The sequence below is a fragment of the Phyllobates terribilis genome, unplaced genomic scaffold (genome assembly GCF_046119375.1).
Source record: "Phyllobates terribilis strain yellow unplaced genomic scaffold, ASM4611937v1 Scaffold_7__3_contigs__length_470593459, whole genome shotgun sequence".
Lineage (NCBI taxonomy): Eukaryota > Metazoa > Chordata > Amphibia > Anura > Dendrobatidae > Phyllobates > Phyllobates terribilis.
The window spans coordinates 54,019,059-54,042,579 of NW_027362767.1; positions in this window are offsets into that span (position 1 = coordinate 54,019,059).

Here is a 23,521-nt window from a genome sequence, read left to right on the forward strand (position 1 = left end):
ATTTTATTTATTTTTTTTGGGGTTGGATAGACACCAAAAGGTTAATAAGACGCGTATTTGGACAGTCTGACTGAGGACAAAAATAATATTTTTTCCTGGCCCCTGAGACCGGGGTGGTCAGTCTAGCAATTTGACCAACAGGAGCACACAGGACTGTAATGCAGCGTTTGCTGGTATAACCACTGCGTCTCCTATACAGCTTGCCTACCTGATATCTGGGATGGATATTAGTCCTGAGAAGGACTGTTTGTTCGATTTGGCAGGCTTTAGAGACCCTACACTACCTATTTCGCACTATATATCTCTCCTTAACTCAGCAGCACTCTCCCTACACGTCTGATCCGGAGCGACTGTGTCCATGATGGCGGCGCCCGGTTTTAAATACTTGAGGTGATGCTGTGCGGCCAGCCAATCACTGTAATGCCCTCAAACAACATGGCTGCGGCATTACAGTGACTAGCTGGCAATCCCTGCATGTTCATTGGCTCTGTAAAGAGCGCCAAACATGCAGGGCGGAGACCCGAGCTCCCGTCCGACTAACCCGGAAATGCTTGGTGCTTGCCGAACATCCCGAGTAGCGTGATGCTTGGGCGAGTAACGAGCAGTGTCGAGCATGCTTGCTCAACACTAGTAAGGATCTAACTCATAGACTTACAGTACAGACCAAAAGTTTGGACACACCTTCTCATTTAAAGATTTTTCTGCATTTTCATGACTTTGAAAATTGTACATTCACACTGAAGGCATCAAAACTATGAATTAACACATGTGGAATTATATATTTTACAAAAAAGTGTGAAACAACTGAAAATATATCTTATATTCTAGGTTCTTCAAAGTAGCCACCTTTTGCTTTGATGACTGCTTTGCACACTCTTGGCATTCTCTTGATGAGCTTCAAGAGGTAGTCACCAGAAATGGTTTTCACTTCACAGGTGTCCCCTGTCAGGTTTAATAAGTGATATTTCTTGCCTTATAAATGGGGTTGGGACCATCAGTTGTGTTGTGCAGAAATCAGGTGGATACACAGCTGATAGTACTACTGAATAGACTGTTAGAATTTGTATTATGGCAAGAAAAAAGCAGCTAAGTAAAGAAAAACGAGTGGCCATCATTACTTTAAGAAATGAAGGTCAGTCAGTCCGAAAAATTGGGCAAACTTTGAAAGTGTCCCCAAGTGCAGTTGCAAAAACCATCAAGCACTTTCAAGAAACTGGCTCACAAGAGGACCGCCCCAGGAAAGGAAGACCAAGAGTCACCTCTGCTTCTGAGGATAAGTTTATCCGAGTCACCAGCCTCAGAAATCGCCGGTTAACAGCAGCTCAGATTAGAGACCAGGTCAATGCCACACACAGTTCTAGCAGCAGACACATCTCTACAACAACGGTTAAGAGGAGACTTTGTGCAGCAGGCCTTCATGGTAAAATAGCTGCTAGAAAACCACTGCTAAGGGCAGGCAACAAGCAGAAGAGACTTGTTTGGGCTAAAGAACACAAGGAATGGACATTAGACCAGTGGAAATCTGTGCTTTGGTCTGATGAGTCCAAATTTGAGATCTTTGATTCAAACCACCGTGTCTTTGTGCGACTCAGAAAAGGTGAACGGATGGACTCTACATGCCTGGTTCCCACCGTGAAGCATGGAGGAGGACGTGCGATGGTGTGGGGGTGCTTTGCTGGTGACACTGTTGGGGATTTATTCAAAATTGAAGGCATACTGAACCAGCATGGCTACCACAGCATCTTGCAGTGGCATGCTATTCCATCCGGTTTGCGTTCAGTTGGACCATCATTTATTTTTCAACAGGACAATGACCCCAAACACACCTCCAGGCTGTGTAAGGGCTATTTGACCAAGATGGAGAGAGATGAGGTGCTACGTCAGATGACCTGGCCTCCACAGTCACCAGACCTGAACCCAATCGAGATGGTTTGGGGTGAGCTGGACCGCAGAGTGAAGGCAAAAGGGCCAACAAGTGCTAAGCATCTCTGGGAACTCCTTCAAGATTGTTGGAAGACCATTTCCGGTGACTACCTCTTGAAGCTCATCAAGAGAATAATACCAAGAGTGTGCAAAGCAGTCATCAAAGCAAAAGGTGGCTACTTTGAAGAACCTAGAATATAAGACATATTTTCAGTTGTTTCACACTTTTTTGTTAAGTATATAATTCCACATGTGTTAATTCATAGTTTTGATGCCTTCAGTGTGAATGTACAATTTTCAAAGTCATGAAAAAACAGAAAAATCTTTAAATGAGAAGGTGTGTCCAAACTTTTGGTCTATACAGTATATGGTACAGAATTCTAAGTAAGTCTGATGGGCAGTGAGGGGGAGAAGGTGAGCTGTGCCCATCTTCCAATGAGAAAGATGACTCCTGTGCTAATACATATACATACATACATATATACATACATATACATACACATACACACAGTGAGGCAGTCCGCGGGTTCAAACAAACTGGTGGTTTATTTAGTGTCCATACACCAGTGAGGAAACAAAAGTAATAGGCTTTTCCTGACACAAAAAGGAATAACAGAACAAAGCTCTAAACAAGTCCATGCAGCACGGCCTCAGCCGTTTGAACAAAGTGCTTTTCTCTGCCTCCTGCAGAATCTAAGCAGCACATGCAAGGTCTGCTCAACTTTCGCAAGACACACACAGACTGACTGAGACAGGCGCAGCTGTCTTAAATCAGCCTTCCAAGACCTGGACTGAAGGTAAGTGAGCAGCTGTCCCCCACCCCCCCACCAGCTCTTTTAGCTGCTCGTAAAACCCGGCCCTGTAATTCGGGCCCATTAAATTCCTCTCAGTACTATGTGGGCTGGAGCCTGCTTCTTCGGGTCCTACATCACCGAAGCTTGGCACTTCGGGGACACATACCTTCCGTCCACGACCTGTCCGGCAGCCACCTTACATACCCCCCCATCTGCCAAAAGCCGGGGGGCTTGGCACCTTTTGTCACCATACAATAAACCCTTGACAAGGCATCAGGATTCCCATGTTGTTTCCCAGTCCTATGCTCTACTCAGAAACTAAAATCTTGTACAGCCAGAAACCACCTAGTCACTCTGGCATTGTTCCCCTTCTTTTCTCGCATCCACCTCAGAGGGGCATGGTCTGACACTAACCTGAACCTTCTACCTAACAGGTAATACCTTAGAGTGTCTAACGCCCACTTAATGGCCAAACATTCTTTTTCTACAATGGAGTAGTTCTTCTCACAAGTGGAGAGCTTCCGACAGGTATATTACAGGGTGTTCTTCTCCGTTAATCTTCTGGGACAAGACTGCTCCCAGCCCGACATCCGATGCATCCATCTGGACCACAAACTCCTTGGAGAAGTTGGGCGCCACCAAGACTGGCTATTTAGAGGACCAGTTTCAATTCCTGGAAGGCCGCTTCTGCTTCCGGGGACCACTTGGCCATAGCTGACTTCGTCCCTTTCAGAAGATTTGTCAGCGGGGTTGCTATCAGGGCAAAGTTAGGGACAAATCTTCGATAGTAGCCCACAATGCCTAGAAACGCCCTGACCTGCTTCTTTGAGAGGGGCTGTGGCCAGTTAAAGATCGCCTCGACCTTATTTATTTGTGGTTTTATTTCCCCTCTACCAACCACGTACCCTAGGTACTTGACGTCCTCCATCCCTATGGCACATTTCTTCGGGTTGATAGTAAAGTCCGCCTTCCTTAGGGCATCAAGTATGGCTTGAACTTTGTCCAGATGACTTTCCCAGTCCTGGCTGAATAGGATGATGTCATCTCTGTAGGCCGTTGTATACTTTTTGTGGGGTGCTAAGATCCGGTCCATGGCTCTCTGGAAGGTGGCCAGAGCTCCCTGCAACCCAAACGGCATCCTGACTTATTGATAACATCCGTCTGGCGTCGAGAAGGCTGTCTCCTCCTTGGCCTCTTTGGACAGGGGAATTTGCCAATATCCTTTGGTGCGGTCCAGAGTGGTGATGTACCGAGCAGGTCCTAGCCTTTCGATAAGCTCATCTACCCTAGGCATTGGGTAGGCGTAGAACTTCGAGACCTCGTTCAGCTTCCTATAGTCGTTGCAAAACTGCCATTCCCCTTCTGGTTTCGGCACTAAGACTATAGGACTGGACCATCCACTTTTGGACTCTTCATTGACTCCTAGGTTAAGCATCCGCCTCACTTCTTTTGAGATCACCTCTCTGCGGGCCTCGGGGATCCGGCATGGTTTTAGATTGATGCGAACATGAGGCTCTGTGAGAACCTCATGCTCTATGACCTGAGTGAGTCCTGGCAACTCCGAAAACAGGTCTTTATTTCGCTGTAGCAACTCTTTGCACTGTTGCTTTTGGGCACATGACAGTGACTCTGCCACCTTGACCTCTTTCACATCGGCCTCAGCCACTAAAGACGGAGTTTCCACGGGCTCTCTATCTTGCCATGGCTTAATCAAGTTAACATGGTAAATTTGGTAGGGCTTCCTCTTCCCCGGTTGGTGGATTTTATAGTTGACTTCTCCCACTTTCTCTACCACCTCATAGGGGCCCTGCCACTTGGCCTTGAACTTGCTCTCCACTGTGGGCACTAGCACAAGCACTCGATCTCCTGGGTTGAACGATCTCACGCTGGCCGATCTATTATACACCCTGGACTGTGCCTCTTGTGCCTTGAGGAGGTGCTCCCTCATAATGGGCATTACGTGGGCAATCCTCTCTTGCATTTGGGCAACGTGCTCCACCACGCTCCTATAGATAGTGGTCTCAGCTTCCCAGGACTCTTTCGCCACATCCAGGAGTCCTCGAGGGTGTCGTCCATAGAATGGTTCAAACAGGGAGAAACCTGTGGAAGCTTGGGTAACTTCCCTGATGGCGAACAACAGACAGGGAAGCATACAGTCCCAGTCTCAGTCAGCCTTTTCCACTGCTTTCCTCAACATTGCTTTCAAGGTTTTGTTAAACCTCTCGACCAGTCCGTCCGTCTGGGGATGGTACACAGAGGTTCTCAGTTGTGCAATCTGCAATATCTTGCACAATTCCCTCATGACCTTCGACATAAATGGAGTTCCTTGGTCTGTTAGGATCTCCTTAGGCAACCCCGTTCTTGAAAACATGTGGACTAACTCCCGGGCTATACACCTGGCGGAAGAGTTTCGTTGTGGTACGGCCTCCGGATACCGTGTAGCATAATCTAATACCACCAAGATATACTGGTGCCCTCGGGCGGACTTGACCAGAGGCCCCACTAGATTCATTGCTATGCGTTCGAATGGAACCTCCGTGACGGGTAGGGGCACTAGGGGACTGTGGAAGTGGGACCCTAGGAAGGTTATTTGGCATGTGGGGCAGGAATGACAATAACTCTTTATTTCTCTATAGCAACCTGACCGTTCCGGAGTCTTGTCTGCATCCAGGTGACCACCCAACACATGAGAATGAGCCATGTCTAACACCCTGCATCTATAGGGCCCTGGCTCCATCAACTGTTCTATTACCTCACCCCTTGGCTTGGTTACTCTGTACAGCAAATCCTCATTCACAGCAAAATGAGGGAACTGAGTGTCAGCTCCCGGTTCCTGAGGCACCCCATTTAACACAGTAACATTTTCAAAGGCCCCTTTCAGAGTTAAATCCCTGAGTTGGGCAGTTCCAAAGTTTCCCTCGGACACCTCCAGCTCAGGGATATTGGCCTCATGGGATGTTGTCTCATCCTCATCACCCACAAACACACACATGGGAAAATCATCTACCATGTTCTGCGGGTAAGTTTCCTTAGGTGCGATCTGGCTGTCGTCCGAGCAACCAGGTGTCCCCGCTTTCCCCCACATTTCCCAGAATAATGCAAAGTCACGTCCAATTGTTATGGGATGCAGTAGGTCCTTAACGACCGCCACTTCATGAGATGTGGTGCCACAGTCCATGTTTAAATCCACCTGGGCCACAGGATAGTTCTTAGCGTCCCCATGGATACACCGGACACCCACCACCTTCCCAGGAACCAGTTGATGAGGGAGTGTGGCCCTTATCAGGGTCAACAAACTTCCTGAGTCCAATAGTCCAGAGACTTGTACCCTGTTTACTGACACTGAGCATGCCTGAGGGCCCTTGCCATGTTGAGGAACCACGCTGCAGGCGGGGTAGGCAAAATAGGAGCAATGCCTGCCCATGTTGCAGTCCATTGGCTCAGAATTTATGGAGCACTGGGCGGCAATATGGCCAGGGGTATGACATCTCCAACACACTATATTATGGGGTGGGACCTAGGGCAGCAACTCAGACCCCTCCTGAACTCTAGGACGCCCCCAGGTGTGTCTCTAGCTCCCTTCTTTTGGGTGTCCGCCACCTTTTGGGAACCCCAGTATTGAGAGGCTACAACCCCTTGTTTTCCCAACGGACTCTCAACCGCCTGGTATCTTTCCACCAACCCCACCAAGTCATCGGCATTATGGGGATCTCCCTGGGCAACCCAGGATTGCACCGACTTCGGAAGAGAGTGTATAAACCTGTCTATAACGACCTTCTCCTCCATCTGTGCTGGGGAGGAAGATTCAGGTTGTAACCACTTTTGGACGAGATATAGGAGGTCGAACATCTGGGACCGGGGAGATTTGTCACTGCAATAGGCCCAGTGGTGCACCCGTTGCGCCCTGACAGTCAGAGTCACTCCCAAGCATGCCAAAATCTCAGTTTTCAACTTAGCGTACTCTTTCGCATCCTGCAAGGCCAAGTCATAATAGGCTTTCTGCAGCTCGCCTGTCAAATATGGCGCCAGTACCTCCGCCCACTGCTCTGAAGGCAATTTTTCCCGTTCTGCCACCCTCTCAAAGACCGTCAGGAACGCCTCAACGTCATCACCCGTGGTTATCTTTTGTAATGCTCTTCTTACAGTCTTCCTGACGTGTGAGTCATCACCTGGATCTGAGGATGTGGTGGTCGTCCTGCCACGGATCTGCTCTGATAAGATTTCCATTTGTCTTTGCTGCTGTTGGATCTGCTGCATCAGAAGTTTGTTTCCTGCTGCTTCTTCCGTTGCTGCTGCTGTATGCTCTGCTGGCTCTGCAGGTACTGCTGCTGGAACTGAGCCTGCTGAGCCTGCTGTTGCTGAAGTTGGTGCTGGTGCTGCGCTTGTTGCGCCTGCTGTACCTGTAACAGATGTTAAAGCAGGTCCTCCATTTTGTCCGGCGACACTTGCTGGCTTATGGCCAACTTCACCCAGGACATACAGTACAGACCAAAAGTTTGGATACAACTTCTCATTTAAAGATTTTTCTGTATTTTCATGACTATGAAAATTGCAAATTCACACTGAAGGCATCAAAACTATGCATTAACACATGTGGAATTATATAGTTAACAAAAAAGTGTGAAACAACTGAAAATATGTCTTATATTTTAGGTTCTTCAAAGGAGCCACCTTTTGCTTTGATGACTGCTTTGCACACTCTTGGCATTCTCTTGTTGAGCTTCAAGAGGTAGTCACCGGAAATGGTCTTCCAACAATCTTGAAGGAGTTCCCAGAGATGCTTAGCACTTGTTGGCCTTTTGCCTTCACTCTGTGGTCCAGCTCACCCCAAACCATCTCGATTGGGTTCAGGTCTGGTGACTGTGGAGGCCAGGTCATCTGGCGTAGCACCCCATCACTCTCCTTCTTGGTCAAATAGCCCTTACACAGCCTGGAGGAGTGTTTGGGGTCATTGTTGTAGTGCCGGCGTCCCTGCCCTCTGCTAGGCAGGGACGCTGCTCCCCTCACCGCTCTGCCCCGTGCCCGGCGTCCCTCTCCCGCTCTGCTGTCAGCGCGCGCTCCTTCCCGGTGTCCTCCTCCCGCTCTGCTCTCAGCGCGCGCTCCTTCCCGGCCCCTGTGCTTAGGGCGCGCGCGCGCTCCCCTCCTCTTAAAGGGGCCGCGCGCGCCGTCCTAAGGAGTCCCCGGCCAATGGCCGGAGGACTTCATCATATATAAGGCACCTCCTCCAAAATGGAGGTGCCCGAGCAATGTTGTTTGCACCTGTGTCTCACCTGTGCTTCAGCCCTCAGGTCCCGTTGCCAGTTACCTGCCAGTTACCTGTCAGATTCCTGCCTGATTACTTGCTACCTGTCTGCTAGTCTGAGGTCCGACGGTCTGCCTTACTACTCCTGTCAGTCTGTCTAAGGACCAGCCTGCCCGCTCACCTGGGAGCGCACCTCAGCTACCTGCCTGCTTGCCTGAGGTCCGACGGTCTGCCTTTCAACTCCGGTCAGTCTGTCTATGGACCAGCTTGCCCGCTTCACCTGGGAGCGCTTCTCCGTTACCTGCCTGCTTGCCAGCCCGGAGGCTCCGCTGTCACGTGCTGTGACCACCAGCTACTCCAGACTCTTGCCCGCTCACCTGGGAGCGCTTCTCCGCTACCTGCCTGCTTACCTGCCCGGAGGCTCCGCTGTCACGTGCTGTGACCACCAGCTACTCCAGACTCTTGCCCGCTCACCTGGGAGCGCTTCTCCGCTACCTGCCTGCTTGCCTGCCCGGAGGCTCCGCTGTCACGTGCTGTGACCACCAGCTATTCCTGAGACTCTTGCCCGCTCACCTGGGAGCGCTTCTCCGTTACCTGCCTGCTTGCCTACCTGGAGGCTCCGCCGTCACGTGCTGTGACCACCTGCTATTCCAGAGACTCTCGCTTGCTCACCTGGGAGCACACATTCTCCATCTGCCTTGCTAGCCTACCTGGAGGTTCAGCCATCACAGGTCGTACCTACCCTTTATCCAGAGACTGCCCCGATCACTTGCCGTGTCCTCCTGCCCGTACACCCAGAGACTGTCCTGGTCACCTCCTGTGACTACCTGCCTGGTCGCCACCCGCTCCCTTACAAGGACCGCCCCCTTGTATTGTAGCCCAGAGGTTCCGCCTCCCAGACCCGTTACAGTTTGCTCGGGCCATGGAACCCGGTGGCACCCAAGCTCCCTCGCTCTCGGACCTCTGTCTTGAACTGTCCCGTCAGAGGTCCCAACAGGAGTCCATCCTGGGTCACCTGCGGAATGTCAATACTCGCCTGAACACTCTGTCTGATCCACCAACAACCTCCGCCAGTGCCATATCTTGCAATCCGGCAGCTCCGCTGCCCACTAATACCATGGTATCCTACCCCGGACCCCGGCTTTCTGCACCTCCTCGCTTCGGAGGCGACTCCGTCCAGGCTCGGGGCTTCTTAAATCAGTGCACCCTGCACTTTGAACTTTTGTCCCACCAGTTTAACTCCGACCGGGCCAAAATTGCCTTCATCATGTCCCATCTCACCGGGGATGCCCTGGCCTGGCTAAATCCTCTATGGGAGAGAGGAGACCCCCTGGTGTCCAACTTGCCTGCTTTTCTCACGGCTTTCCGGAAAGTCTTCGACGAACCCGGACGGAAGACCTCATCTGCATCATCGTTGCTACGCCTCCGTCAGGAGAGTCTCACCGTGGGCCAATATGCCATACGGTTTCGTACCCTTGCCTCGGAGCTGGCCTGGGATAACGACGCTCTGGTTTCCGTCTTCTGGGAGGGTCTGTCCGGCCGTATTAAAGATGAACTAGCCGGTCGGGACATTCCTACCACTCTCGATGACTTAATAACTCTTGCCACCCGGATTGACCTACGGTTCCAGGAGCGTGCCAGAGAGGTCACCCGTGAGAGGAGGTTACCACGTCTAGCTCCTACTTTTCAGAAACCCGTCACTCCTTCTGTCTCTAACCAGGTACACCCTCCTGAGCCTATGCAGGTCGACCAGACCAAGATGGTCAAGACCCGTCAGGACTTACGCCGTGCCGAGGGGACCTGCTTCTACTGTGGCAGTAAGGAGCACCGGATCCGTGCCTGCCCGGAGAGGTCGGGAAACGCCTGTGTCTAGGTTCGCTCAGAGAGGTCCACTTAGACAAGAATAAATCCTCTCCATCCCTGCTGTTGTCAGTTTCAATCGTCTACGGGGAGAACCGTTATTTCGAACTAGCCCAACTGGACTCTGGAGCAGCCGGGAATCTTATTTCACAGTCCCTGGTAGAGAAATACCGCATCCCCACCAAACCTCTGGCTGTACCCTTGTCTGTGGCTGCCGTGGATGGGGGGCTCTTACCACGCCCCATCCAACTCATCACCGAATTCATTACTCTGCAGGTGGGAATGCTGCATTCTGAAAGTATCTCCTTTCATGTTCTGCCTGGACTCTCTCACGCCCTCTTGCTAGGTCTGCCTTGGCTCCAGAAACATGCACCCGTGCTTGACTGGCAAACCGGAGAAGTCCTTCGCTGGGGACAAGACTGTCATAAGACCTGCCTGGTTCCCGTCCATCCCGTCCGTCCCTCTCCTACCCCAGCTAATCTACCTGGACTTCCAATTCCTTATTGGTCTTATGCTGATGTCTTTAATAAAAAGGAGGCAGAGACATTACCCCCTCATAGACCATACGACTGTCCCATCGACCTGTTACCCGGTACTACTCCTCCCCGTGGGCGTATTTATCCTTTATCCGCTGCTGAGACCCGGTCGATGTCCGAATATATTGAGGAGAATCTGGCCAGGGGATTCATCTGGAAATCTACCTCCCCGGCGGGAGCAGGCTTCTTTTTCGTCAAAAAGAAGGACGGCTCTCTCCGTCCCTGTATAGACTATAGAGGCCTAAACCAGATCACGGTGAAGAATAAGTACCCCCTTCCGCTCACTCCAGAATTATTTGATCGTCTGAGGGGGGCTAGAATCTTCACCAAACTAGACCTCCGTGTGGCGTACAACCTGGTTCGTATCCGTCAAGGGGATGAATGGAAGACGGCATTCAACACCCGGGACGACCACTATGAATACCTGGTAATGCCCTTTGGTCTCTGTAATGCTCCTGCCATCTTTCAAGAGTTGGTCAATGACATCTTCCGGGACCTTCTCTACTCCTGTGTAGTGGTGTACCTGGACGACATCTTGGTCTTCTCTCCGGATCTCCAGACTCACCGGAGGGACGTTCGTCAGGTCCTGCTCAGGCTCAGGCAGAATCACCTCTTCGCTAAATACGAGAAGTGCCTCTTTGAGCAGACCTCGCTTCCGTTTTTGGGCTACATTATTTCTCAGACCGGCCTACGAATGGATCCAGGGAAACTGTCTGCCATCGAGAAATGGCCCCGACCGGAGGGGTTGAAGGCCATTCAGCGGTTCCTGGGCTTCGCCAACTACTACCGCCTCTTCATACCACACTTCTCTTCCCGGACTGCCCCAATTTCCGCGCTCACCCGTAAGGGTACTAATCCCAAAGAGTGGCCGCCCGAAGCAGAAGAAGCCTTTCTTTCCTTAAAACAGGCCTTCTCTTCCGCCCCGGTGCTGCATCGCCCGGACGGCAACAAGCAGTTCTTCCTGGAAGTGGACGCCTCCTCCTCTGGAGCTGGAGCGGTACTTACTCAAAAATCTTCTTCCGGGAGGATGGTAACTTGCGGCTTCTTCTCTAAACTCTTCTCCTCCTCTGAGCGCAATTATTCCATAGGAGATCGAGAGTTATTGGCCATCAAACTGGCATTGGAGGAGTGGCGTTACCTGCTTGAGGGGGCTCTTCACCCGGTAATAATTTACACTGACCACAAGAACTTGGCTTACCTCCAGCATGCCCAGAGACTTAACCCGCGCCAAGCCCGGTGGTCCTTGTTTTTTGCTCGTTTTGATTTTGTCCTTCATTTTCGCCCGGCTGACAAAAACGTCAAGGCGGACGCCTTGTCTCGATCCTTTCTGGTATCTGATCTCGAGGAAGATCCGAAACACATCATCGATCCCGCCAGAGTAATGCAGGTGGCTCCCGTGAGTCTAAATCGTCTCCCTCCCGGAAAGACGTTCGTATCAGTACCTGATCGGGAGAAGATCCTTCACTGGGGTCACTCGTCTAAACTGGCTGGCCACGCTGGTCAGAAGAAGACCCTCCAGCTTATTTCCCGGCACTACTGGTGGCCTACCCTGCACAAGGATGTAATAGACTTTGTTTCTGCCTGTGTGTCCTGCGCCCGCAACAAGGTTCCGAGACATCTGCCAGCCGGTCGCCTCCTTCCGCTCCCAGTACCTGCTGCCCCCTGGCAGCATATTGCAATGGACTTCATAACTGACCTCCCACTCTCTGCCGGTTGTACGGTCATTTGGGTGGTCGCTGACCGCTTCTCCAAGATGGCTCATTTCGTTCCCCTGCCAGGCCTCCCGTCTGCACCCGAGCTAGCTAGAGACTTTATTCGTCACATCTTCCGTCTTCATGGCCTGCCCCTCCACATCGTGTCGGATCGTGGGGTACAGTTCACCTCACGCTTCTGGAGAGCCACTTGTAAACTACTAGACGTCACCCTGGACTTCTCTTCCGCTTACCACCCACAGTCCAATGGTCAAGTGGAGCGGATCAATCAGAACCTGACCAGTTACCTCCGGCACTTCGTTAATGCCCACCATTCTGACTGGGTGGATCTCCTACCATGGGCCGAGTTCTCTTACAATCATCACGAGAGCGAATCCTCCTCCAAATCCCCGTTTTTTGTAGTCTTTGGTCAGCATCCTCGGATTCCTTTTCCTGTCTCCACCTCGGTGGACAACCCGGCTGCGGAATCTCTCGTTAGCAAATTTTCCTCCATTTGGGAGAGTACCCGATCCGCACTCCTTCAGTCGTCCGAGCGGATGAAAAGACACGCTGACAAAAAACGCCTGGATCCTCCTCAATTTCGTCCAGGAGATAAGGTCTGGCTCTCATCTAAATATGTTCGACTCAAGATACCCTCTTACAAGTTAGGGCCTCGGTTCATCGGACCTCTGGAGGTCACCAGTCAGATCAACCCGGTGGCCTATAAATTGAAACTCCCGGCCAACTTACGGATCCCTAACTCCTTCCATGTATCTCTCCTCAAACCTGTGGTACTTAACTCTTTTTCCAAGTCTACAGGTACGCCTCCTGCTCCGGTTTCTGCTGAGGACGAGTTTGAGGTAGAGAACATTCTTGCCACCAAAAGGGTAAGAGGAAAGACCTTTTTTCTGGTAGATTGGAAGGGGTTTGGTCCTGAGGAGAGAACGTGGGAGCCCCGGGAGAACATCCATGCCCCTCTCATCCTAGCTAAATTTCTGTCTGGCCTAAAAAAGGGGGGGCCTAAAGGGGGGGGTACTGTAGTGCCGGCGTCCCTGCCCTCTGCTAGGCAGGGACGCTGCTCCCCTCACCGCTCTGCTCCGTGCCCGGCGTCCCTCTCCCGCTCTGCTGTCAGCGCGCGCTCCTTCCCGGTGTCCTCCTCCCGCTCTGCTCTCAGCGCGCGCTCCTTCCCGGCCCCTGTGCTTAGGGTGCGCGCGCGCGCGCTCCCCTCCTCTTAAAGGGGCCGCGCGCGCCGTCCTAAGGAGTCCCCGGCCAATGGCCGGAGGACTTCATCATATATAAGGCACCTCCTCCAAAATGGAGGTGCCCGAGCAATGTTGTTTGCACCTGTGTCTCACCTGTGCTTCAGCCCTCAGGTCCCGTTGCCAGTTACCTGCCAGTTACCTGTCAGATTCCTGCCTGATTACTTGCTACCTGTCTGCTAGTCTGAGGTCCGACGGTCTGCCTTACTACTCCTGTCAGTCTGTCTAAGGACCAGCCTGCCCGCTCACCTGGGAGCGCACCTCAGCTACCTGCCTGCTTGCCTGAGGTCCGATGGTCTGCCTTTCAACTCCGGTCAGTCTGTCTATGGACCAGCTTGCCCGCTCACCTGGGAGCGCTTCTCCGTTACCTGCCTGCTTGCCAGCCCGGAGGCTCCGCTGTCACGTGCTGTGACCACCAGCTACTCCAGACTCTTGCCCGCTCACCTGGGAGCGCTTCTCCGCTACCTGCCTGCTTACCTGCCCGGAGGCTCCGCTGTCACGTGCTGTGACCACCAGCTACTCCAGACTCTTGCCCGCTCACCTGGGAGCGCTTCTCCGCTACCTGCCTGCTTGCCTGCCCGGAGGCTCCGCTGTCACGTGCTGTGACCACCAGCTATTCCTGAGACTCTTGCCCGCTCACCTGGGAGCGCTTCTCCGTTACCTGCCTGCTTGCCTACCTGGAGGCTCCGCCGTCACGTGCTGTGACCACCTGCTATTCCAGAGACTCTCGCTTGCTCACCTGGGAGCACACATTCTCCATCTGCCTTGCTAGCCTACCTGGAGGTTCAGCCATCACAGGTCGTACCTACCCTTTATCCAGAGACTGCCCCGATCACTTGCCGTGTCCTCCTGCCCGTACACCCAGAGACTGTCCTGGTCACCTCCTGTGACTACCTGCCTGGTCGCCACCCGCTCCCTTACAAGGACCGCCCCCTTGTATTGTAGCCCAGAGGTTCCGCCTCCCAGACCCGTTACAATTGTCCTGTTGAAAAATAAATGATGGTCCAACTAAACGCAAACCGGATGGAATAGCATGCAGCTGCAAGATGCTGTGCTGGTTCAGTATGCCTTCAATTTTGAATAAATCCCCAACAGTGTCACCAGCAAAGCACCCCCACACCATCACACCTCCTCCTCCATGCTTCACGGTGGGAACCAGGCATGTAGAGTCCATCCGTTCACCTTTTCTGCGTTGCACAAAGACACGGTGGTTGGAACCAAAGATCTCAAATTTGGACTCATCAGACCAAAGCACAGATTTCCACTGGCCTAATGTCCATTCCTTGTGTTCTTTAGCCCAAACAAGTCTCTTCTGCTTGTTGCCTGTCCTTAGCAGTGGTTTCCTAGCAGCTATTTTACCATGAAGGCCTGCTGCACAAAGTCTCCTCTTAACAGTTGTTGTAGAGATGTATCTGCTGCTAGAACTCTGTGTGGCATTGACCTGGTCTCTAATCTGAGCTGCTGTTAACCTGCAATTTCTGAGGCTGGTGACTCGGATAAACTTATCCTCAGAAGCAGAGGTGACTCTTGGTCTTCCTTTCCTGGGGCGGTCCTCATGTGAGCCAGTTTCTTTGTAGCGCTTGATGGTTTTTGCAACTGCACTTGGGGACACTTTCAAAGTTTTCCCAATTTTTTGCACTGACTGACCTTCATTTCTTAAAGTAATGATAGCCACTCGTTTTTCTTTATTTAGCTGCTTTTTTCTTGCCATAATACAAATTCTAACAAATTTCATAGTCATGAAAATACAGAAAAATCTTTAAATGAGAAGGTGTGTCCAAACTTTTGGTCTGTACTATATATATATATATATATATATATATATACACACATATACATACATATACACACATACATGTATACACTCACACATGTATTGAGCACAGGAGCCACCTTTCACAATGGAAGACTGTCACATCTCACCCCCCCCCCTGTGTATAATGTATATATTTCCTTTCATTGTAATCCTGTATATGATGGTAACGAGATGACTCATTGACTTCTGTAGAAGAGTGATGCGGACATGCTCTGCCATCTGTGCAGAGATCATTGTGCAGGGAGGGGGAGGAGGTGAGCTGTGACCATCACATGTTGTGTTATCTATATATTACCTGTCTTTAAAATCTTGTACATGATGATGTGATGATAATAATAAGACGTCTGAGAAGTAATCTCAACACAACTGGATTTATCAGCTTATATACAAGTGAAAACTGCAAGCAATTTTCTCACTATAGCAATATAAAAAATAAACACAAAAATGTATGTTTAACAAAAAACTTGATTTCAGGGCTCTTTCACACTTCCTGATATTTCTGTTACTGGAAAAAACAGTACCGGAGTTATCCGTGTTTACCTGTGTGACAACTGTGTGCCGCATCAGGAGCACACATACCGGGGCCTAGGAATCAGTGTACAGTTAGTGCTGTTCCCAAAGGCCGGGTGCTGAACGCTGCCCTCATCATTGTTCCCTGCCGGCGCTGCGATCAGCACCAGCAGGGACAATGATGAGGGTAGTAGTAGTCTGTTCCAGCAGCGTGCAACTGTAAAAATAAGAAAAAAATAACAAAAAAGTTATGCTCACCTGTTTTAAGTGTCCCTCGCTGTAATCCATGAGACCGATCACAACAAAGAGCCGGGAAGAATGATTCCTGCAGCAAGCGTAACCCAGAGCTGTGCTCAGCAAGTGTTGTCCTGTCACTCACTGAGCTCAGTGCAGCTCTGGGGCCCGCTTGCTCATAGCGAGTTATTCTCCCCGGCTCCTCGGCGTGATCAGTCGCATGGATTACAGCAGCGGACACTTAGGACAGGTGAGTATAAGGATTTTTTTATTTTACTCTTATTTTTACAGTTGGACACTGGGAGCAGACTACTACTCTCATTATTGTCCCTGCTGGTGCTGATTGCAGTGCCAGCAGGGGACAATGATGAGTACAGTGTTCAGCATCCAGTGCTTGGGAACAGCGCAAACTGTACCGCTGATTCCCAGGTGATGGTACATGTCACACATATGACACACGGATGTCATCAGTGTGGGATGTTTTGCAGCCCATGCAGCGTGTAAAAAACGGACATGTCAGCATGTTTTTCCCACGGACACACGGGCCATGGAAACACACTGACATGTGCGCAGTCCCATGCATTTGAATGGGTCTGCGTGTGTCAGGGTCTCCGGTACATGTGGAAACTGTCATCACACTTACAGGAGATACTGATGTGTGAAAGCGCCCTAAAGGGGACCGGTTATGTCCTTATATGTTATTTTCCTGTAGGTATAGGGTTTATCTGCAGGTAAATAGCAGTATTATACTGCTGTCACATTACTGAAAGTGCAGCTACTGGGAGGAAATGAACTTTATACCTCCAGGGAGCCACTGACTTTCAGTCATAGAGGTGCGCCTGGGGCAGCTACAGTCACTACTTACAGCATTGTAAGCACCTTAATTGACAGCTTGTTCTGAACAGGTGTACTACAGAGCGAGCAGTCAAAGTGCCGGGTCATGCAGCTACCGGTGACTGTAGCCACGCCTCTGTGACTGAAAGCCGACGGATACCAGTTAGAATAAAGTTAATTTTTCTCCCGTTAGATGAGCTTTCCTTAAGGTGGCCAGACAGCATTGTAATGCTATTAACCTGCAAATTAACCCTGTATCTGTAGGGTAATAGGTCATTTTCTGAAGACTCATTACTTAACATTAAAAATATCACATTACATGACTTTGTAAACCAGCAATGACCACAAATCAGCATGGGATAATGGTCACATTTGTGCTGATAGATTACAACATTTTGCTATTTTAAAGGCAAGAAATAGAAAATTGCTGTCTGTGGTTGTTTCTTGCTGAAACTCCTCTGTGCTGCTGTTTCCGATGAATGGTTACTAGTGTTGAGCCACCCCCGTAGTGTTCGAGTTCGGTTCGGTTCGTTGAACACCCGTATGTTCGCCGAACACCATTAAAACCAATGGCAGGCAAACAAAAACACATAGAAACACATAGAAAACACATTCAAAGGTGTCCAAAAGGTGACAAACTGCTCAGAAGACACAACTAACACATTGAAAAGTGACAAGTACATATAGTCATGCGAAAAGAAAAGAGGTGCAGGAGTAAAAGGAGGGGGAGACACAGATATAGGCATGTCATGCCCTTCTAAAACCAAAAATGTGCGAAGCCGACACAGCCAGTCCGTTCCTACCGTGCGACGTCCGTGTCGCCGGGTTTGTGCCAGAGCCGTGGTGGACCCTGACGGCCAGCCCACCTCTCCCAATACTGGTGCCTGTCCACTGGTGGGTCGAGCGAGCCCCCCTGCGGTGGAGGCAGGTCTAATATTTTTAATTTAAATTGTCTCTCTAATTTGAATGAATACACTTTAAATCCTTTTACAAGGATCTATTGAAGGGCAAGTCTCATGCCAGCAGCCACGGTTGCAGGAGGAGGAAGAGGTGGAGCCTGCCGTGTGCTGCTGTGTTTGGTGTGTGGAGAGAGCTCCTGGGAAGGGAGGTTTTGCCTTTACCATCTGGGACTTTTTGTCTGCCCCCTTCCCAGGAAAGGAGGCTTGCTGTGGGATTGGCCTCCGGGGCTGGGCCCCCAGCTCCTGCCCCCCGGTCCAAGCCGGCGGGGGGCAGGAGGAATACCATCGTGGCTGGGATGACCAGGTCCGGAAAAGGCAAGGCGTCCGGCATGAAGACCAGAGGGACCCCCGAGGCCACGGCCGCGGCAGCTCCTCCCCCCGGAGGTAGGCCGAGTACGTGCAGGGGTGCTGCAGCGGTGCCCCCTGATTGGGGCACCAAGGTGGCGAAGGAGTCCACTGTCATCTATGGCTCCCGCATCCATGCGCACCTCTGCGAGTATGAGGACGCCTCTAGGAAGCTAAAATCCCTCTGGGGGGAGTTGAGGGTAGCTCAGGAGAGGTCCGACAGGGCCTCTAGCAGCAAGAAGCCTGAGCTATCTGCCGCGGTCAGGAGGATTAAGAAGGCCATCCAGGAGGTGGAGAACCGGCGGTGTACCATCCTGGCCGGCAGCGGGCCATTCAGAGAAAAGTTGGAGAACGACGACCGGTTCAGAGCCATGGTCGGTGGATCTCTGGAGGGGTCATGGAGCTCCAGCCAGGTGGTGGCGGTGGAGGATGAGGAGGAAGAGGACTGTGAGGAGCAGGTTGCACCCTACCCGCCATCTGGTGGCCTGGTAAGTGATCTCCAGGCATCGCATAGCGGGATAGCCCCTCAGCAGATGGCTCTCCCGTCTGACTCTAGCCCTTCAGAGGGCAGCGGGAGCGAAGGGGAGGATGAGGATGGTGGTAGTACTAGTGAGGGGGGCTGCCTCGTCATGAAGCAGATCAGGCAGATTGAGTCCCCGGTACGTTTTAACCAGCTGACGTTCGGGGATGAGATCTGCGAGGACGAGGCAACCGGGAGGGGGATGAAGAGGAAAGCGAAGAGAGCTATGAAAAAGAAAACATCGGTAACACATAAATTTGTGTATGTCCCCCTCTCTGGGGCCCCCCGGTCCCGTTGTGCGGCACCCGCCACCCACCCCGGCTCGGGCCCTGATGTGGGTCTGCAGCGAGGGGGCGGGGAGACTATAGGCCATGGTACGCAGAGCGCCGCCTCTGTTTGTAGTAATGAAGGTGGTGTGTCGGATGTGTCTGACATTGAGCATGGCACGGAGGGCGGCCCGGCGGCGGGCAAAAACCATGGTGGTGCTCAGGCTGGGTCCCCTGTGAGAGAGGGGGCTGGCCTGGCACCTGGTGTGCCTGCTGGCGTGCGGGGGGCGGCGAGCGTAACTGCCGCTGCCACCTGCTCTGCTGGCGGCACACCGGCAGCCGGGGCCGCATCTCCGGCGGCGTGTGCTGGGAAAGTGTCTGGGTCCCTCACTCACGGATCCGTTAAATCTGGATCACTTTTGGGGACCCAGGCATCCGGTAAGGCATCTGGCGGGGCAAAAAGTGCGGGGCCTGCAGCTCCGGCAGAGCCGGTTCGTAAAAGGAAGGTGGTGGGGCCTGCTCCCCCGGCGGGGTCCGTGGCGAAGTCGGGGCCCCCGGCGCAGGGGCCCAGTAAGGGGTCGGCGCTGAGGGCTCTGCCGCCGGTGGATGCCGAGGGGGAGTGGCCTAGCCTGGGGCCGGCCGCCGGAGTTGCTGTGGCCAAGCTCTTTGTGGCTAAGGGAGTGACGGTGGGGGGAGCTGTGCCTCCGGGAATTGGTGCCGCTGGATCAGGGACCCCCGAGAGTAGACCCGGCTCCGGGCCGGTTTTGGGGGTCCCGTCGCGGCCATTTTCGGGGGGCGTGGCCTCCCTGGCGTCCCCCACCCATGTGGGAGTGGCTACGGAGGGCCGCACTGTGCTGCCGGGTGCAGGGGGTGTGGCTTCACAGGTGGGGGCCGCCCATGTAGGAGTGGCCACAGTGAGCAGTACTGTGCTGCCGGGCGCTGGGGGCGTGGCTTCACGAGACGGGTCTGCCCATGTGGGCGTGGCCACGCCCAGGGGCGGGGCTTAGCGCCGGCGCCGGTGGCTGCTCCTGGAGCAACAGACACCACAGCTGCGGCCAGTGCCAGTGTGGGGGCTGCCGCTGTAGCTGATGCAGGTGCCTGTGTGCCGGGGTCCACTGTGTCTGGGGGCTTACCTGGGGCAGGGGATCCGGCACTGCGGGTATCCAGGAAAGCTGCAGCAGGGCTGGATGGTGCAGTGGGAGGAGCTACACCTGGCTCTCTTCCTGCCAGTAAATCAGGAAGCTCCAGGTATGCTGGGAGCAGTGGTGCTGCACTGCTTAAGTCCTGCAGTGTGGTGCTTGATAGGCCAGCAGCATTAAAAGTGAACCCCCTGGCAGGGAAGATGCCACCAGCAGGCGGCAGTACTGGCAACACAAGTAATATGGACGGTGGTAGTGAAACTGTGCCCAGAAAGTGTACACAAAAAAAGAAAAACATTGACCCCGGTGCACATGGGAGTGGGAGCGGGGCGAGTGGGGTGATTGTAGACACAAATGGGGATGGTGTGGGTACGAATGTGTCTGTGGCTGGGGATGCAAATGGTGGGGTGTCTGCGGTAGGGTGCGTAAATGGAGTGTCTGTTGGTAGCGGGGAGCACGGGGGGGGGACTGGTCCATCTGCTCCCCCAGCTGCGAGCCCCCGGGGGTAGTGGCTGGGGCCTCGGGGTCCTTTCCGGGGGGTTTCCTCGCCTCTGGACCTCAGGGACGGTGACTTGCGACGCCGTTTTCTGGAGGCCCTCAAGAAGGGAGAACGGACGATCACAGTAGAGGGAAGAGAGGTGGATCTGGCCTTTTGGCTGGACAGGCATGGCCAGGCTGCCTTCCAAGATAAAAGGGAGGGGGAAACAGTGTGGTCCCTCCCGACAGCCGGGCAGGGGGTGGCCAGGAGGAATGTAGTCCGTCTTCGGTGGAAGGGTAGTGAAGCGTGCCCGCCTAGAGCGAGGGTCGTGGAGCTCCTCCTGAAGATGGACTTCAGGGCAATTGACATCTTTGCCCTGATCCATCCTTTTGGTACCTCCATCTTTGACATCAGTTTTGTTCGGCCGGAGGGCTTAGAGCTTTTCTGGTCGAATTTTGAACTGGTGAAGGGGGAGCCCGGCTGGCGAGACTTTGCCGTACAGGCGGTGTCTCGCCAAAATGGCGTAAAGAGGGTGACCGTTCTAACAAATAACGAGTCACTCTCAGGGATCGATATTATGACGTGGCTTTCTCGTTATGGGGAAGTCACAGAGGTCCCAAAGAAGAACAGGGACGAGTTCAGCATTTGGTCAGGGGGCTGGACCTTCATGATGAAATTGAAGGTTTCAGGTGGTACTGTCACTCACATCCCCTCCTCGGCATTCCTGGGGAGGGACAGGATCCTGATCTTCTACCAGGGGCAGCCGAAGGTCTGCCACAGGTGCGGTGACCCCCACCCCTTCAGCGCGGGCTGCAAGGTGCAGAAATGTGCCTTGTGTGGCGGGGTAGGTCATCTGGCCGCGGCCTGTGGTGACATTAGATGTCACCTGTGTGGTGATCTAGGTCACCCGTATAGCCGCTGCCCACATTCCTTTTCCAACACCATCTCTGGTCAGGCGGAGGAGGGCCGCGGGGGGGTCCCCAGTGGTTCATCTTCTGCTGGAACTGGAGGTGGGGGCGGGAGGGGAGTTGAGGGGTCAGGGAGGAAAGGCGAGGCAAATACACCTGCCCACCAGTGGCAACAGGTGAGGCGCCGAAGAGACAGGGGGCAGGATAAGCCCCAGGCGACTGGGGTGATGACTGTCCCCTCCCCGGAGGTTGCAGCCGGAGCCTCTGAGGCCCTGGGGGAAAAGGCGGTGAGCGAGGAGATCAGGAGGATGGAGAGGGAGGAGGCGGCTGCTTCCGATAACTCCTCCCAGTATGAAAGTCTGGATGAGGAGGTGGTGGAGCAGCCAAAAAAATCAGGTGACAAAAGTACCAGTAGTCGGAGGAAAAAGAACAGGAAAAGGGTAAAAAAAAACTAAAGCCCCCCCCCCTTGACCACTACGGTGCCTACGGAAGGGCTCACCGGCTCCCCTCTGATCCCCATCTCCAATCGGTTCCAAGCCCTCGATGACTCTGCTGTGTCGGAGGTTGGGAGTAAGGAGCCGGAGACAACATCTGGGGTGCCTTCAGGGGGCGGCGGGGTCTGTCCCCCGGGGGACTCGGCTGCCCCTGGGGTGGGGACTGCCCCGGGGTCTGGAGGCGAGGAAACCTGTGCTAGGAAGGAAGTCTCCGATGCTGGAGGGGCGGGCATGGACACCTCGGTATCCCTAAAGAGGAGGGGTGACTCGGGCTCCTCCTCAGAAGGCGAGAGGAAAAAGGGGGGTACGGGGAAAAAGAAGGCCATCTAACTCAATCACCCATGATGGCGGAACCTACCCCGTTGACTCTGGCGTCGATTAATGTCGCCAGTATAAAGTCAGATGCGGCCAGATTTACGGCCTTTGATTTTTTCACCCGAGTTGAGGCTGACATTTTATTTTTGCAGGAGACCAGACTAACGGACATGGGGGCCATTTATAAAGCAAAGAGGGAGTGGAGGTGTGGGCCCTCATACTGGTCTCTTGCGGCCGAGCCGTATAGCGGGGTAGCGGTCCTTTTTAAGGCCGCTTCGGTGGAATGCAGACGGGTGATTGAGGTAGAAATGGGGAGGTGCTTGGTTCTTGACGTCTTCATGAGGGGACAGGAGCTCCGGCTCATTAATATCTACGGCCCGCAATCTAAGTGGGACCGTAAATGTCTCTTCCTGAAGGTCAAGCCCTATCTTTTTACAAGCCGGCAGGTGGTCTTCGGTGGGGATTTTAACACTGTAACTAGATCCCGTGATAGGGGAGGCCCCGGAGACCGGCTGGCTTATGATAGCATAGCCCTGAATAGCATAGCAAGTGAAGCTCGCCTGGTGGATGTCCAAATCCGGCACACCCCAGGTCACGGGGGTTTCACCTTTCATAGGGGTAGCAGTAGGTCTAGGATAGATAGGTTTTATTTAAAGGAGGAGGCCGTCTCTTCTGCAGTGTCCGCTGTGGAGGTGGAATTCTCCGATCACTGTTTCATTTTCTTTTCCTTGAATGTTACAGAGACCCCCCGGATGGGGAGAGGCCTGTGGAAGCTGAATTCGTCCCTGTTGGAAGAAGCTGATGTAAGACCATCCTTTGAGGAATTTCTTCAGAGCCAGGTACCTATCTTGGGTCTCTGTAGTACTAAGTCTGAGTGGTGGGAGATCTTCAAAAGAAGGGTTGCAAGGTTCTTCCGTCAGCTCTCGAGCCTCAGGTGCCTGAACAGGCACCGCCTGTATCGGGATCTGGGGAGGAAACTCGAGCAGCTCGTCTCGACTGGAGGGGACCGTGAGGAAGTCTCTAGGGTGAAGGCCTTGCTCAAGGGGTGCCAGTATGATAGGCACACATCCTTGGTTTTTGAGAGGGATTTCGGGAGGTACCGCTCGCCGACCCTTACAGGAACTGCAGGATGTCAGTGAGTTGTAAGGTGGTAACAGGACTGATCGACAGTACGGGGTCCCTGAACAGATCCAAATCAGGGATCCTGGAGGTGGTCAGATCCTTCTACTCGCACCTCTTGGGGGTGAGGGAACCTGATCGGGGTGAGATGTCGGCTTTCCTGGCTGAAACCATCCCTGAGCCAGGGGATGACCCCTCTCTTCATGTTTTGGTGGAAGCAATCAGGGAAGAGGAAGTGAGACGGGCGGTTGATGGGCTCCGGCCCAAAAAGTCGCCTGG